Raw genomic sequence first — 13,274 nt, 5'->3', positions numbered from 1 at the left:
TTGGCATAAACGATTCTCTCGGTAAATATGCTTGTGGACCAGAGCAGGCCTGTTTGCTAGTTTAAAACCCATCGGCCTAATGTTTTAATTTCTTCTTTATTGAAATCCCTGAGATCTGTGCTTCAAAGAGAGTGGTTTACCAGCAAATGAGCCAAGATTCTCAGTTCTCTCCCCCACCCCCTGCCCTGTCCTGCAGCTCTCAGTGGGTAGCGCGTTCACACAGGACTGCACTTAGCAGCGCTGGCCTCTCTTGCTTTCCTTTTGACTTCCTTTGGTGTGTGCAGCTTCCTGGCAGGTGCCTTAGGCACCCAGAATTACTCACAGGAGTGTCATTCGTGTGGATTCAAGCTGGCTGTCTTTGCAAGTCCCTGGGGCGCTTGCCTGGCTGGCTCTGTAGGTGCCGTGGGGATGGTCCCACGCAAGGCGAGTACTGCCGATCAGATGCTCTGCTTAGGATCGCTGCAGCAAGGATGCAGGGCTGCCCGAGCCTGCCTGACTGCGCGTGCTCTGGCTCCTACCCTCAGCCCTTCCCCTTGTCCCTTCCCTTTTCTAACATATAATTAGATGTCTTCCCCACCCCACTCTGCTGCTACTGTGTGTGGGGGGGTACGAGGGATTAAACCCCGGGCATTCTACCTCTGAGCTATACCCCAAGCTCTCATTTATTTTTTATTTTGAAACAGGTCCTTCCTATGTTGCTGAGAGCCTTGCTGTGCTGCACAGCCTGGCCTCAAACCTGACAGTCTCCTTTCTCAGCTTCCCCAAGCACTGGGATTACAGACACGCACCATTGTGCCCAGCTTCCTCTATCATTAAAAATTGTACACAGGCTGGTGTGATGGCGCACACTTGTAATCCCAGTACTTGGGAGGCTGAGACAGGAGTACCACAAGCTGGAAGCCAATCTCAGCAATTTAGTAGGTCTCTCAGCAACTTAACGAGACCTTGTTTCCAAATAAAATATAAAAATAGGGCTGGGGAATGTAGCTCAGAGGTAGAATCCCTCTGGGTTCAATACTGGCACCACAACAAATAAATAAATAATGTAAAAGAATGTTCTCTCTCTCTCTCTCTCTCTCTCTCTCTCTCTCTCTCATCCATCCATACAGATCCTCTCTCTCCTAACCTCAACCTCTCATCTTGCCCTGAGCTACACTTTTAAGCCCCAGTTGATCTATATGAAATCACCATTTTTGTTGATCCAAACAGCCCAAGCACCAGCAATCTCATGGGATTCCACTTCACACACTGCATGCTCCCCCCCTGCGGTACTTGGGGTGGAACCCAGGGCCATTCTACCTCCGAGCTACATCCCCAGCCCTATTTATTTTTTCTTTATTTTGAAACAGGGTCTCACTAAGTTGCAGAGGGCCTCACTAAGTAGCTGAGGCTGTCTGTGAACCGTGATCCTTCTGTCTCAGCCTCCCGAATGCTGGGATTACAAGCGTGTGCCCCCATGCCCAGCTCGCTGCCTGCTTTTGAAGTGACCCTCTCTCAGAACTTCATTGATCATCTCTTTGCCAACTTCCTGTTAGTTCTCATTCCCCATGGTCCCGTGTATCCTTGTGACTTGTGACCATAAGTAAAACGTGTCTTAAAAAACCAAGTGTGTCGCTGGGCGTGGTGGCGCACGCTTGTAATCCCAGCATTCGGGAGGCTGAGACCGGAGGATCGTGGTTTGCACAGCCTCAGCTACTTAGTGAGGCCCTTTGCAACTCAGTGGGACCTGGTTTCAAACTAAAGAATAAAAAATAGGGCAGGAGGTGTAGCTCGGAGGTCAAATGCCCCTGGGTTCCATCCCCAGACCCGCAAAACAAAACAAAAACAAGTGTGTCCTCTTTCCCACAGGCTAATATTCTCATCGGACGTCTTCAATCCAGCCCTGTCATTAATACTTAATGCGTCACTTAGGCTGGACAAAGGGTGGAGGCGTCAGGACACCTGGGGTCCTCATCTGTAAAGTAGGAAGGAACATCAGTAGTTCCCGTTTGGGGAAGGGTAAATCAAGTTAGATGTGCATTATTTTTAGTACAGTACCTGGCACACAGAAGTGTTTTTTTTGTTGTTGTTGTTTGTTTGTGTGTGTGTGTGTGTGTGTGTGTGTGTTATTACTGGAAATTGAACTCAGGGCCATTCTACCCCTGAGCCATTCCTTCCCCAGCCCTATTTTATTTGTTTGTTTATTTGTTTATTATTTTTTTAGTTTGCTGAGTGTCTGGCTGCATTGCTGAGGCTGGCCCTGATCCTGCAACTCTCCTGTCTCAGTCTCCCAAGTACTGGGACTAGCGGCATGCGCCCCCACGCCCGGCTCTTCTAATCATAAAACGACGAAACTCTTGCATGTGGCTTTTCCTTCCCTCGTCTGCCATCACCTGCTCCGCACTTTCCTCTCCCTGCAGTCCTCCAGCTCTGCCTGTTCCAGCCTCTCCCACACAGATCCCTGAGGGACCCTCTCCTCCCGCAGGAGACCTGGGTGGCCCCTGCGGTAGACTGGGTGCGGCGACCTCAGGCAACACTGATCTGGCTGGGGGTCCTGTCCTTCCCACCTTCTGGGACCTGCCCCTCCAAAACATCCCATCCTTTCTCCACTCCCATTCCAGGCTCTAAGTCCTACTCCTGTGCACTTTTAGAGGCAGGCTCTCTTTTAACCACTCGCAGATGTACGACATCCTCTGAGGAGACACAGAGTTCCTGAAGGCCAGAGCGCTCATCCTGTGGCCAGGCACGGGCCCAGGCTGGGTGAATATTGATCATGTCACGAATCTCTGTCGTCATGTCTCCTGTCCAGGAGCCCGTTTGATGACTTCTTTCTTGTCTATAATTGAAGCCATTTTATTTTGAAACCAAGAGCCAGCCCTGGAGTAGTGTGGGGAGCCATTAAGGTTTTTACCTTATCCTGTCTCACCCTTACTCAAAAATGCACTTCTGACTGTGCTTCCCAGAGTCACCAAGGTCTGGAGTCATGGAGTCTAAGTAAATAAGACCCCTTAGAATGACTGATGCTAACTGTTCTGTCTGCTAGTTAAGATTAGGTTTGTGTAGTACCAGGCTCCCGTGTGACTCGCAAAGTGATATATGTGCTTTGGATTTTCATGATTGCATTCCTGTGCAACCCAAAGCTGGAAATTGTATAAATACCAGGAGAGAAAGAAACCTGGTTGTCGGCCAGCAGAGATATCGGCCCAGGAGTTTGCTGGCGACCCTCCCATGCTTGTTCATCCTCACGCCGCTCTTCAGAACCTGTACTTTTGCCGGCTGGCTCCGGCAGAGTAGGAGGTTGGCTTGTTACCCTGGGAGAGACATCTGGGCAGAAGGAAGGGATCGCAGGCGGGAGAGGCGGCGACATTGCCACCAAGGAGCAGCGCGTCCGGTGAGGCTCATCCGACTCCCCGGACCTCGTGTCTGAGCCTGCAAAGGGAGGCCATTAACGCAGCTCCAATCCCCATCAGACTCAAGGATTCTGTGACAAATCTTCAAGAGGGTGGATTCGGGAGACGGGTTTTGAAATTGACTAAGCAGCACAGAGCTGGTGAGAGAGAATTAAACTGCTGTTCCCACCAATTCATTTCCTGTACTCAGCCAACGTTGATTAAGTACCATTTGCTCTGCGGTACCCTGGGTGGTGTGCTATGGGGACACAGAAGAGGGATCTCACCAGAGCCATGGCCTGGAGGAGCTTATTATATAATCAAAGTTTATTATATAAACAAGCTCATCCAGCTCACGGTTCAGCAAATTACTGCTTGTTTTCTTAAAACATTTTTCCTAAAATAAAAGCTATTTTTTTTTTTTTTTTTACGGGTCTGGAGATGGAACCCAGGGGCATTCGACCTCTGAGCTACACCCCCTGCCCTATTTTTTATTCTTTATTTTGAAACAGGGTCTCACTAAGTTGTGGAGGGCCTCACTAAATAGCTGAGGCTGTCTGCGAACCGCGATCCTCCAGTCTCAGCCTCCCGAATGCTGGGATTACAAGCGTGTGCCACCATAACTGGCTAAAAGAGTTAATTTGAGTCATTACATATAATCTTTATGTGAGCTTGGGTTCTGCGTGTCAGTTATGTTATATTTGAAACATCATTATATATATGTATAAATATATACTGTATGTTTAGATGCAAATATATACATTTAAAACGTATATATTTAAGCTGAGTGTGGTGGCGCATGCTTGTAATATGCTTGTTATCCCAGTACTTAGGAGGGTGAGGCAGGAGGATCACAGGTTTTGGGATAACCTCAGCTACTTAGTGAGGCCCTTCACAACTTAGTGAGGCCTTGTTTCAAAATAAAAAATAAAATATAGGCCTGGGGGTGTAGCTTGAATGTTGAATGCCCCTGGATTCCATCCCCAGTACCACAAAAACAAAAACAAAACAAAAAACATATATATTTAAAATATCTTTTTTGACAGGTTGATTTTTAAAATTTTTGTGTTTTTATTGGTGCATTATAGTCTCATATCATAATGTAAATCATGTTGATAATGATATACATGCTCACTCTCTTGACAGGTTGATTTTTAAAAAAACATTTTGTGTGTGTGTGGTGCTGAGGATTGATCCCAGAGGCATTCTACCTCAGAGCTACAACCCGACCCCTATTTTACTTTTTTTTTTTGGTGGTACTGGGGTTCCTGGAAACCCTTCTACCTCCGGGCTACACTCCCAGACCTATTTTTTTATACTTTTGTTTTGGAAACAGGGTCTCTTAAGCCAGCGCAGCTGGCTTCTACCGCGTTGGCTTCGAACCTGCGCTATCCTCCTGTCTCCGCCTCCCAAGCGCGGGGATTACAAGCGTGCACCACCACGCCCGGGCTTGTTTTACTTTTTTATTTGGAAACAGGGTTTCACTAAATTTCTGAGATTCTTGCTAAGTTGCCAAAGCTAGCTTCAAACCTGCAAACCTCCTGTCTCAGCCTCCCACGTACTGGGATTATAAGTGTGCCCCACCAGGCCCAGCTAAACCTTTTTAATAGACCAAATGATGCTGATTTTCAAATATTCACAAAATAGAACAGTATTAGACAGCCGTGGCTTTCTGCTATTCTTTGTCTGCAGCCTCCCTTTCTCCCTCCCTTTTTGTGGGTACGCTGGAGCAAACGTTTGTCGTGCTATCCATGGCGAGGGATGCTTTGGTCGTGAGCCAGGACCAGACCACAGCTCCTGCCGGGGACACACACAGCTCATCACAACCACCCAACTAGGTCCTGCTCTACTCAAGGGATGAGTCTCCTGATCACTTCTTGGATACCATGGCAACTCACAAGTATTGTGAACATTTCCGAATGCTTCCTGCCAACATCCACACTTACTACAGGCCAAAGGCTCACAGATTGCAAACTGGCACCAATCCACAGACCATACTTTGAGTAATACTATGCTAGAGTATCTTTTTTTTTTTTTTTTCGGTACTGGGGATGGAATCCAGGGGCATTCTATCTCTGTACTACAACCCCAGCCCTATTTTTTATTCTTTATTTGAAACAGGGTCTCACTGAGTTGCAAAGGGCCTTACTAAGTAGCTGGGGCAGGCTGTGAACCTGTGATCCTAACTGTCTCAGCCTCCCAAGTACTGGGATTACAAGCATGAGCCACCTCGCCTGGTTTAACGAGGTTTTTAACCATGCAGGGCCCGAGATAAGCTGGGTAGCGGGGCACGGGTGAGGTCACACCTTGGGGACGCTTTGGTCAGCAGGTCCCTGCCTGTGATGCTGCTGCTGCTCTGGTTTTGGGGCATGGCGACAGCTCAGCACAGGAGCCAGCTGCTAACTGCAGCTCCAGAACTCCAAATGTCCCTGAGTCTAAACGTCCTGCTGGGAGCATTTGCTTTGCTGAGTCTGGATTGTATGATTGACCTCTAGAGGCCACAGACCAGGGACAGGGCATTGTCCCGTCCTGCGGGACAAGTAATTCAGGGGGCGAGGGGGACCCCGATCTGTAAAAAAAAAAATGGGCGAGAAAGAGAGAGGAGACCAAGTAGATAATCCTATCAAGGTCTGCTTTATTGGTGATAAGCGGCAGTTTATATGCAGAGTAAAAGAAGGAAGGAAGTAAGGAGGGGAGGGAGGCAACAGTGTTGTAAAAATTCTTGCTGTTACAGCTGCAGGCTTCTTCCTGGGACAGTTGATCTATATCGCTTCTCGAAAGGTCACGTAGGCCTCCAGGAGGTGGGCTTAGTATTTTTCCAGTCTGCCACAGGGCATCTGGCTTGACTCTTGTCTGTCGTAGAAAGTGGATCCCGCCTCCCATCATGATCCACGTTGCTGGGAGAAGGGTTTGGGACACTCGGTAGACACCACATGGCAACCGACCACTCTGGCTCCCACTTGAGCCTTTTAGCGATGGATGCATCCAGCAGCAGTCATCTAAGGAGGCCTTTTCTCTCGCCCCTCCACATGAATGGCACCCCCAAAACAACACCGTTCTGAGTGCCGAGTGAGCAAGGGCGTTAGCCTCATTGGAGCATAAACAGTTTCTTCTTGTGTCTTGTGGCCCAGTGATTGTCACCGGGCCCAATCTTGGAGGAAAATAAAAAAATCAATCTGTCCGCTCAACTTCCGCTGAGATGCAGGGTGAGCGCATTAGTGTTACATCCTCTCCAAGTGTGCTATGTCAGATTGCACCGAGAAGTCTCCATGCAGCCACACAAGCAGAACAGCTCAGAGGTAAACCTGTCAAAGGAGGCCTGTCAAGGCCACAGCAAGGATGGTACCACTGCCTTTCCAGTGTATTTCTGACGGTTCTCACATTCCATAATGGGAGGTGGTGTTGCGGTTGAGTAACACGAGGCCAGAGCTGACACCGTGACAGCTGTTCCCAAAGGCACCGAGTCTCTCCATTACCAGGAAAAGATGCCCTTGAATTTTCTGGGCCGCGGTGAGTGTGTTTGGCAGATCCTCCCCTCTCCGCTTTCAGATTGCCTTCACGGATGACAAGATGGAAAGTCATGAGCCAGAGGGACCTTCGGAGTGTTTATCCACGGTCTGTGTCTAGTTTAGTTTCCCCTTGGAAAAAAGACTCGCGGGCACAAATTCAAGTGTAAGCAGTTTATTTGCGTGGAGGAGCGGGGAAGGAAGCCCGGGAGAGAGGAGAGCCGGTCAGAACGGCATTGTGAGGCCAGTTTCCACTGTGGGCAACTGGAGAGGAATCCCACTGAGGGATTCCAAGAGTAGGTGCAGAGTATGAGCGTCAGAGTCGCGCCAGGCATGCTGGTGCACGCTTGTAATCCCAGTGCTTGGGAGGCTGAGACAGGAGGACCCCGGGTTCACGGCCTGCATCAGCTACTTAGGCCCTCCACAGCTTAGCGAGACCCTGTTTCAAAATTAAAAATTAAAAAATAGGGCTGGGAGTGTAGGTCAGAGGTATAATGTTCCTGGGTTCCATCCTTAGTACCACAAAAAAAAAAAAAAAAAAGGAAGCATCAGAGTCACGCTGCACAAGGAGGGAGGGCCGGCTGGGATGCTTACTTAGTATTTATTAATTATTTATTTTTTTGCTACTGGAGATTGAACCCACAAGATTCTACCTCCAAGCTATGCCCAGCCCTTTTTACATTTTTTTTTTTTAAACAGGTTCTTGCTAAACTGCTGAGGCTATCCTCAAATCTGCACTCTTCCTGTCTCAGCCTCCCGGTACTGGGATTACAGGTCTGCACCACCATGCCCAGCGAGCTGGGGTATTTAAACACCAATTCCTGGTGAAAGGCTGCGACTGGAAGGATACTGATTCCCCAGGACATCTGGCCTGCGGGGTGCACTGCAGAGGAGTCCTTGGCTCCCGGATAAAGCCCAGCGGCAAAGAGACAGGTGCTGCAGTTGGGAGTGAGGCTGGTGCGTGGGAAATGCTGAGTCCGAGGGGAATGGACTGGGCACCCTCAGCCTCTGGACACTGTCTCTGACCCATTCACGGAGAAGCAGAAATCTTTCCCGGGTTGGCCGGCAGGTACACATCCTTTGCCACTTTCAAAACCAAATTTCTGATGGTTACAAATTGCCTAACTCACTATTCACTGCTCAACAACTGTTCACTGTGTTGTAGGGTGAACTGCCCTAGAACTCAGAGGCAGCCCCGGCCTCTGACTACAGCCCTGGATCGCTGAGCTAATGGATGCTCGCTGCATCCCGGGGCGGGCTGGCCCTGCTTCCTTCCATTCCCCAAATGTCCTGGCTTTAGGAAATGCCAAAGCCCCCAGTGATGCACTTCCCCGGGTCCTCGTCAGCTGGGATGGCTCAGGAGAGATCTGTGATTTGCTAAACATGATATCTTGATTAGGTAGAGAACTGTGCTCTGGATGGAATGAAATTTTGGTGGAAAGAGATGCAGTTCCTTTAGGACTCTGGGTAGCATTTGTTTAAGCTGAGGGTCAGCCAGCTGTGGTTTGGCAAGTTGGCAATGTCTGAGAGAGAGAGGCTGGGGCGTTGGCTAATGGCAAAACACTTGCTCAGTTTGTCTGGTGTAGGAATATCCGATCCGACTTAACATGAACCAGGCGAGTTGAAAGATCATATGAGGTTGCCCATGGTTTATTTACTATTTTATTTTATTTTATTTTTTTGCGATATTGGAGATTGAACCCAGGAGCATTCTACCTCTGGATTATCTCTCCCAGCCCTATTTTATTATTTTATTTTGAAACAGGGTCTCACTAAATTGTGGAGGGCCTCACAACTTACTGTGGCTGGCCACGAACCTGCGATCCTCCTGTCTCAGCCTCTCAACTACCAGGATTATAAGCATGAGCCACCATGCCCGGTTTCCCATGTGTTCTTTTTAAAATTGTGTGTGGGGGGGAGGGTACTGGGGATTGAGCTCAGGGATAGTCTACCTCTGAGCTATAGCCTCAGCCTTATTTTTTATTTGAGACAAGGTCTCACTAAGTTGTTGAGGCTGGTCTTGAACCTGTGATCCTCCTGCCTCAGCCTCCCAAGTAATAGAATTATAAGTGTGCACCACCATACCTGGCTTTTTTTTTTTTTGGTACAGGGGATTGAACTTAAGTTGGGTCTACCTCTGAACCCTTCTTAAAATTTTTTTATTATTTATGTGTTTATTTATTTGTTATGGTACTGGGGATTTAACCCAAGGGCACTGTACTTCTGAGCTACACCCCAGCCCTCTATTTTTTATTTGAAAACAGGGCCTCACTAAGTCGCACACTTGTAACCCCAGTACTTGGGAGGCTGAGACAGGAGGATTGCAGGTTCGTGGTCAGCCTCAGCAACTTGTGAGGCCCTCTGCAACTTAGTGAGACCCTTTTTCAAAATAAAAAATAAAATAGGGCTGGGGTGTTGGCTCAGAGGTAGAAAGCCCCTGGGTTCAGTCCTCAGTACCACACACACACAAAAATCAAGTTTTCTGTATGTTTAAATTTTTAATGGTAAATGTTGGAAAATATGTGTAAGAATATGCTTTGAATATAGTAAATATCTACCCAGAGTTGGGAGTGATGACACACACCTATAATCTCAGTAATTTGGAGGCTGATACAGAAAGATCATAAGTTCGAGGCCAGCCTTGGCAATTTAGAAAGACCCTGTTTCAAAAAATAAAAAATAAAAGGGGTTTGGGTATGGCTCAGTGGTAGATCACCTTGGGTTCAATCTCCAGTACCACACACACAAACACACACACACACACACGCACGCACGCACACATGCACACACGCAAGCACACACACACAGGCATACACGCACACCACCTGGGCCTCAGCGTTGAAGTGGGAAGGGCAGCATTCATGCGATGAGTCTTATTCTTTGTGCTTGCCAGTCTCCCAGGACACAGCTGCCACACGGTTCACCACAGTGGTGGGAAAGAGGCATCATTGCACTTTGAGAAACCAATAGGGTTTAATCACATCTTGGTCCATCCAAACCAGGCCCGCACTGGAAAGCACGGAGTTGGTACAAGGGAAGTCGCGGAGCCCGCTCTTTCACGCAGGGCTGCCTGGGCCCAGAGCCGGGACAGACTCCATGGCCGACCCTGCAGCCCAGTGGCCCCGGTCACCGAAGCTTCCTCGTGCAGCACGCTGACTTGTCAGCCAGGACTAAAGTAAAATCCCGTTTCTAGATGAAATTGAGAGTAGAGAAGATAACATAAACAGGTGCAGATCCCCGGGGGGTGGGGGGGGGCTTCTACAGCCTGTGACATTTGCTAGATAACCATTATTTTTCCTGTTGGAACAAGATTGGCCCCGGGCAACGTTTCAAAACAGACTCTCACTCACCTTTTTAGATCCTCAGTCTTTGTAACTTTTCCATATTCTCCGTAAATAAAAATCCTCGGGGCTTGGAAGTGAAAAATCAGAAATTCTCTACTCATTGTTACAGGTTTCTTTACATTTTGTATAAATAAGAAACATTCAGTTTAGTAGTATTTATGAAGGATTGTGGTCTCCAGAAAACTTGCAAACATTATACAATGTCAGCAAAGATGATTGAATAGTTTTTGAATAACTTAACCCAGCAAAGTTAATGGCGCTACACAAAAATCACATTAAAAAAATTACCTATTTCTGGACTCTTTTTGCTTCCAAAAGTTGTCTTTCTTGGAATATCACTCTCAGGATCAGTGAGATACTTGAAAAAGTAGAAAGTGCTGGGCATGGTGGCACGCCCCTGTAATCCCAATACTTGGGAGGCTGAGATAGGAAGATTGTAGGTTCGAGACCAGCCTCAGCAACTTAGTAAGATAGCAACCTAGCAAGACCTTGTTTCAAAACAAAAAATAAAAAGAGCTGGGGGTATATCTTGGAGGCAGAATGCTTCTAGGTTAAATCCTCAGCAATAATAATAATAATAATAATGATGATGATATAGGGCTGAGATAATGTTAGGATCCGAGAGTCGCCCCCTTACCCAAATAACGAAGAACTCACCAAGGATGTAAATCACACGCAGGGTTTATTGTGCTGCAGCTCTTACTGGCAAGCCAGTGGTCAGAACTCTTTCACAAGCCCAACTGCCATTAGAGGAATTGCCAGCGGCTACCAGAGATTTCCCTCTGGCCGAGCTAGCGTTCAGCCTCATTGACAGAAGGATGTGGTCAGAGTAGACCCTGAGCCCACTTCAGGTTCCGTATTTATAGCCCCTGAAGGGAGTGGTTACACACGTCACAGCCCGCCAAAAGGTAGGATACAGCCAATCAAATCAAAAGGTAAACAAGTACAACCAATGATTTTAAAAGCAAGCACACACACACCTGAATCACAGCAAATGGTTTTAAAGAACAGCCTTTCTACGTCACCGCCCGCCAAGGAATGTCTATCTCTCATAGGCTTGGTTACTATGGTAACCTCTAGCTCGGGCCATGAGGGCCAGATGTTTTCTTATAGATAAGGCTGTGGCGGGCTTAGAACTCACCTCCAAGAAAAATAGCTTTACACTCTAAAACACTTTATAATATTTTAAAAATATTTCAGACTTTAAAGAAACGACTTCTAACATCAAAACAAGAATCTTAAGAGACAAGTCTAACCTTAAGACAATTTCTAACAGCAAACCAGGTTTTTAGTTTAAAACAACTTTTAGCATTAAAGCAAATGGGGCGTAAGCAGGATTACAGAAGCGAGGACTTGAGCAAGCAGCTACACAAGCAGGAACTCACAAGTTTTTACTCTGACCTAATTCTATATTAGCAAGCGGGGTTACAGAAGCAGAAACTTGCAGGATTATTCTTAGTTCTATATACAAAAGATATATAAAGATATTAATATTTATTTTATTTCCAAGAATGATTCCTAATTTGCAGCAAACAGGACCAGTTTATCAAACTTTAAGCAAAGGGAAGTTGGGCATGGTGGTGTACACTTTTAATACCAGTACTTGGGAGGCTGAGACAGGAGGATCCTAAGTTCGTGGCCAGTCTTAGCTACTTAGTGAGGCCCTCTGCAACTTAGTGAGACCCCGTTTCAAAATAAAGAATAAAAAGTAGGAGCCGGGCATGGTGGCGCATGCTTATAATTCCAGTATTCGGGAGGCTGAGACAGGAAGACCTTGGTTTGCAGACAGCCTCAGCTACTTAGTGAGATCCTTTGCAACTCAGCGAGACCCTGAGTTGGAGGTAGAATGCTCCTGGGTTCCATCCTCAGTACCACACCAAAAAAATAATAAGTAGGGTTGGGGATATAGCTCAGAGGTAGAATGCATCCAGGTTCAATCTAAAAGAAAGAAAGAAAGAAAGAAAGAAAGAAAGAAAGAAAGAAAGAAAGAAAGAAAGAAAGAAAGAAAGAAGAGGGAGGGAGGGAGGGAGGGAGGGAGAGAGAGAGAGACAGAGAGAGACAGAGAGAGAGAGAGGAAGGAAGAAAGAAAGGGAGAGAGAGAGAAAGAAAGAAAGAAAGAAAGGAAGGAAGGAAGGAAGGAAGGAAGGGAGAGAGAGAGAGAGAGGGAGGGAGGGAGGGAAGAAAGGAAAAAAGGAAGAAAGGGACACTTGAAACACCCTGTTCCTGAATACCCCTTTCTGTTCCCCAAAACTTAGCCAGGTTAAGATCACAGTGAGAGCCAGCGGGACCCAGTGTCCAGATACACGTTATCTTGAAGGCCCCGGGCTTCTCTCAGGCGCAGAGAGCCAGGGCCAGCTAGTGTCCCATGCGGGAGGCGACTCTCCTGCCCGTGTGTCAGGAGCTGCTCTCCAGGGTGCTGGTCCCACAGGCAGACTGCGCCAGTGTTGGAGCCCGGGCTGATGGTGCCCCTACCTGACATACAGGAGCCCTCGCTCAGGGGGTGTGTCACTCGTCCAGCCGGCCACCACTGTGAGGTACGGAGAGGAGGGGCTGCCTGGCAGAGCACAGTGACGGACAGAGGTGGCTCTGTCCAGCCTGTCACCGCTCTAGTCTTTTGGAGAAGCCACTGATCTCTCGCAAGTTTCCCAGGGAGCCACATGTCTCCCATGCCACCTCCAGGCACCGCCTTTGGCCAGTCTGCGACCTGCCCACTGCGCCGTGGATGTGACTGCCGGGGAAACACACTCACGACACGTTAACAGCTACAAGCAAGACAGACGGAGGTCCCCATGTCCCTCTGATGTGCTTTCCCTGGTTCCAGAAACGTTTACCAAACCTCCCATGCCTGGGGAGGCATTTCCGGTCATCAGTGGAGCCCCACAAGCACACAAGTGCCCCTGGTGATTAAGTTTTAGTCTTCTCAGGAGAACTGAAAGACTTTTTCCTATTTCTCAGCTGATTCATCTCACAATTTGAGTTTAGAAAAAGTATCTAAGTTGTCTAAAAAACGCAGAGAAGGAGTTTTCTCGCAGCAACACTGGTCATCAGTGGGAACT

Source organism: Muscardinus avellanarius (assembly GCF_963383645.1).
Source record: "Muscardinus avellanarius genome assembly, chromosome: 19".
In the NCBI taxonomy this organism is placed as follows: Eukaryota; Metazoa; Chordata; class Mammalia; order Rodentia; family Gliridae; genus Muscardinus; species Muscardinus avellanarius.
Note: the sequence above shows the minus strand (reverse complement) of the source record.